Source organism: Petaurus breviceps, unplaced genomic scaffold (genome assembly GCF_028583685.1).
Source record: "Petaurus breviceps papuanus isolate PSGF00001 unplaced genomic scaffold, PetGlider_PUasm1.0 183, whole genome shotgun sequence".
Classification (NCBI taxonomy): domain Eukaryota; kingdom Metazoa; phylum Chordata; class Mammalia; order Diprotodontia; family Petauridae; genus Petaurus; species Petaurus breviceps.
Window position 1 is genome coordinate 6,509,171 of NW_027185791.1, and position 4,923 is coordinate 6,514,093.

The window sequence follows — 4,923 nt, forward strand, 5'->3', positions numbered from 1 at the left end:
TGGGAAGATTGAGGAAGGTGATGATCAAAAGCAAAACTCTAGTGAGGAGGGAAAGAGAAAAAGGAGAAATTAAAGCATGAACAGGCTGGGGGGAATAGGATGGAGAGAAAGACACAGATACTAATTATAACTGTGAATGTGAATAGGGTGAACTCTCCCATAAAATGGAGCAGAGAGTAGAGTGGACTAAAATGTATAATCTGATAATATGTTAATTACAGGAAACATATTTGAAATAGAGAGATACACTCAGAGTAAAGGTAAAAGGCTGGAGTAGAATATGTTGATTCAGCTGAAGTAAAAAAAAAAAAATAAGCCAAGGTAGCATATCTGATCTCAGACAAAGCAAAAGCAAAAATAGATATAGTTAAAAGGAATAAGGAAGGACACTATATCTTACTAAAAAGCACCATAAAAAGGACATAATATCATTACTAATCACATAAGCAACAAATTGCATAGCAACAGAATACTAAAGGAGGTTAAAGGAGTTACATGAAGAAATAAAGAGCAAAACTACACTAGTACAGGTCCTCTATGCCACACTCTGGACTAGATAAGTCTAACCACAAAACAAACAAACAAAAATCTTAAGGAGGTGAATAAAATTTCATAAAAGTTAGATATGGTTGACTTCTGGAGAAAGACACATGGATAGAAAGGAATGTACATTTTTCTCAGTGGTATATGGCACCTACAAAACATTAGCAATGTATTAGGGCATAAAAACATCACAATCCAATGCAGAAAGTGAGAAATATTAAATGCACCCTTTTTAGATAACAATACAATAAAAATTGCATAAAATAAAGAGCCATGGAATGCTAGAGTAAAAATTAGATACTAAATAACCTAATCCTAAAAAAAAATGAGTGGGTCAAACAATAAATGATAGAAACAATCAATAACTTCATGAGAAAGAATGATAATAATGAGAGAACACACTAAAATTTAACAGATACTGCAAAAGTGCTTCTTAGGGGGAAGTTTTATATCTTTAAATGTTTACATGAATGAAATAAAAATGAGGAGATCAATAACATGGGCATGCAACTCAAAAAGCTAGAAAAAGGACAAAATAAAAATCTGCAATTAAATACCAAATTAAAAATTCTGAAAATCAAAGTAGTGATGAATAAAATTGAAATTAAGAAAACTATTGAACCACTAAATGAAACTAAGAGCCATTTTTTGAAAAAAATAAAGTTTTGTTTAAATTGATTTTAAAAAAGAAAGAAGAAAACCAAATTGCCAGTATCTAAAAGGAAAAGGGTGAATTCACCATCAATGAAGAGGAAACTAAAACAATGATTAGGAGTTATTTTGTCCAATTATATGTACATAAATTTTATAATCTTAGTGAAATGAATGAATATTTTTCAAAAATATAAACTCCCCAGATTAACATAAGAGGAAGTAAAATACTTAAGTAAACCAATTTCAGAAAAAAGAAATTGAGCATGCCATCAATGAGATCCTTAGGAAAAACTCTCCATGGCCAGATGGATTTACAAGCAAATTTAAATAATAATTCATTCCAACACCATATAGACTATTTGGGAAAATCAGCAAAGAAGGAATCCTATCAAGCTTTTTAATGATATAGATATGGTACTGATACCTAAACCAACAGAAGCCAAAACAGGGAAAGAAAGTTATAGACCAATTTTGTGAATTAATATAGAGCAAAATTTTCAAATAAAACATTAGAAAGAAGGTCACAGCAAGATAAATAAATAAGTAAACACATGCATACATAAATAAATGAATAAGAGAATGAATGAATAAGTAAATGAATCAATAAGCAAGCAACCAAGCATATAAATGAATGAATAAAAAAAACAAAGAAAATATTAGGAAAAATATTATCATGGGAATAATACACTATGCCTATAGGATTTATACCAGGAAAGCAGGGCTGGTTTAGTATTAGGAAATTATCAGCAAAATTGACCATGTCAACAACAACACTAACAGAAACCATATGATTATCTCAGGAGATGCAGAAAAAGCTTTTGAAAAAATATAACACCCATTCCTATTAAAAACACTAGAGAGAAAAGAAATTAATGAGGTCTTCCTTAAAATAATAAGTAGCATCTATATCTTAAAATATCAACAAGCATTATATGCAATGAGCAAAATCATTCCCAATAAGATCATTAGTGAAACAAAATATCCATTACCACCACTGTTATTAAGTATAGTATTAGAAATGTTAGCTTTAGCAATAAGAGAAGAAAATTAAATTAAAAGAATTAGAATAGGCAAAAAAGAACCAAAGTTATCACTCTTTGTAGATGATATGATGATTAATTAAGAGATTCTAGAAAATCTACTAAAAACTCCAGGAAATAGTTTTAAAATAACTTTAGCAAAGTTGCAGGATATAAAACAAACCCACATAAATCATTGCATTTCTATATACAACTAACAATGCCCCATAACAAGAGATAGAAAGAAAAATTCCATTTAAAGTTACTATAGACATGAAATATTTGGGAGTCTATGTGCCAAAACAAAACCAGAAATTATATTAATACAATAACAAAACACAAATAAAGTCAGATCTAAAAATCTGAAAAACAAAAAAAGTTGATAATTCTACTTAATTTATTTACTTATTTAGTGTCATACTGATCAAACTACCAAAATTCATTTTATTGAGCTAGAAAAAAATCCTAATAAAATTCATCTGGCAGAACAAAACTTTCAGCATACCAATGGAATTAATGAGAAGGAATGATAGGGAAGGAGGCCTAGTCATATCAGATCACAAATTGTATTATAAAGTAACAATCATCAAGACTACTTGGTACTGAGGGTGGAGCCAAGATGGTGAAGTAAAAACAGAAACCTGATTGAGCTTTCCCCTAAAACCCTCCAAATACCTGTAAAAATGACTCTAAAGAAATTCTAGAGCTGCAGAACCCACAGAGAGATGGAGTAAAACACATCTCCAGGCTAAGACAGCCTGGAGTCTTGACAGGAAGGGTCTATTGCACTGGGCTAGCCATAGAACACAATCTACCATGTGCTGCACTGGCATAGACCAGGCCAGAGCATGACTCTGGGAACTGAATTACTTGCAACTCTAGTAGTTTCTTGGCTTTTTGGCCAACGAACACCAAAGATATCAGAGAAGGTCAGTGGGAAAATTCAGTCATACCTGCATGAGAGAGGATCATGGCCTGGCCCCAGGTCTGGCACAGAAGAGGTAGCAACAGGGTGACAGCAGTGGCAGCAGAAGCAGTGGTTGATTCTGGAGCTCTAGTCCCACAGACAATGTAGTGATGTATGGGCTTATCAGATGGCAATTACAGGGATCTCTCTGCTGGCACTGAGGCAAGATTCTATTGCTTTTCCCTGCTTACATCTGGGTCACAGTCCTGGGTGGTGGTCTTACAGTGAGGAGGAATGCTGGTGTGGTGGAGAGGGAATCCTCCTCACAACTCTAAGGCAGAAAAGAAAGATTATGGTCACTCACAGACCAGAGCACAGGCCAGGAAAGGAGTAGACACCTCTCCTTCAATAATGATACCTTGGAAAGAACTGAATATTTATAGGCCCCTAGAAGTATGTTTGAAAACAGCTGCACAGAACCCCTGACTTTTGGGACAAGACACTTTACACACTGGAAGCAGAGTCCTACCTGAAAAAAGAGTTAGAAAGTCAAGTACTTGACTGGAAAGATGAACAAACAGAAGAAAAAATCAGACTATAGAATCTTACTTCAGTGACAAAGAAGATCAAAACATACAAGAAAACAAAATCAAAGCTCCTATGACAAAAGCTTCTAAGAAAAAGATGAATTAGTCTCAGTTTATGGAAGAGCTCAAAAAGAATTTTGAAAATCAAGTAAGAGAAGTAGAGGAAAAATCAGGAAAAGAAATGAGAGTGATGCAAGAAAAGCATGAAAAAGAAGTCAACAGCTTGCTAAAGAAGACCCAAAAAAATACTGAAAAAAATAACACCTTAAAAAATAGACTAAGCCAAATGGCAAAAGAGGTTCTAAAAGTCAATGAGGAGAAGAATGTCTTAAAAAGCAAATTAGTCAAATAGAAAAGGATGTCCAAAACTTACGGAAGGAAATTTCTTTAAAAATTAGAATGGAGCAAATGGAAGTTAATGTCTTTTTGAGAAATTTTAAAAAATATGAAACAGAACTAAAAGAATGAAAAAATAGAGGACAATTTGAAATATCTTAGTGGGAAAACCACTAATATAGGAGTGGCTAAGTGGCACAGTGAATAGAGCACCAGCCTTGGCGTCAGGAGGACCTGAGTTCAAATCCTGCCTCAGACACTTGACACACTTACTAGCTGTGTGACTTTGGGCAAGTCACTTAACCCCAATTGCCCTCCAAAAAGAAAAACACCACCACGGATATGGAAAATAGATCCAGAAGAGATAATTTAAAAATCATTATACTCTCTGAGAGCCATGATAAAAAAATGAACCAAGACATCTTGTTTCAACTAATTATCTAGGAAAACTGCCCTGATTTTCTAGAACCAGTGTGTTATTTTTTTTCTTTCATTCATTTCATTGTTTCTTGCCTTCATTCCTTCCTTCCTCTTTCTTTCTTTCTTTCTTCCTTCTTTCTTTCCTTCCTTCCTTCCTTTCTTTCTTTCTTTCCTTCCTTCCTTTCTTTCTTCCTTTCTTTCTCTCACTCTTCCTTCCTTCCTTCCTTTCTTTCTTTCTTTCTTTCTTTCTTTCTTTCTTTCTTTCTTTCTTTCTTTCTTTCTTTCTTCTTTCTTTCCTTCCTTCCTTCCTTCCTTCCTTCCTTCCTTCCTTCCTTCCTTCCTTCCTTCCTTCCTTCCTTTCTTTCTTTCCTTCCTTCCTTTCTTTCCTTCCTTCCTTTCTTTCTCTCTCTCTTCCTTCCTTCCTTTCTTTCTTTCTTTCTTTCTTTCTTTCTTTCTT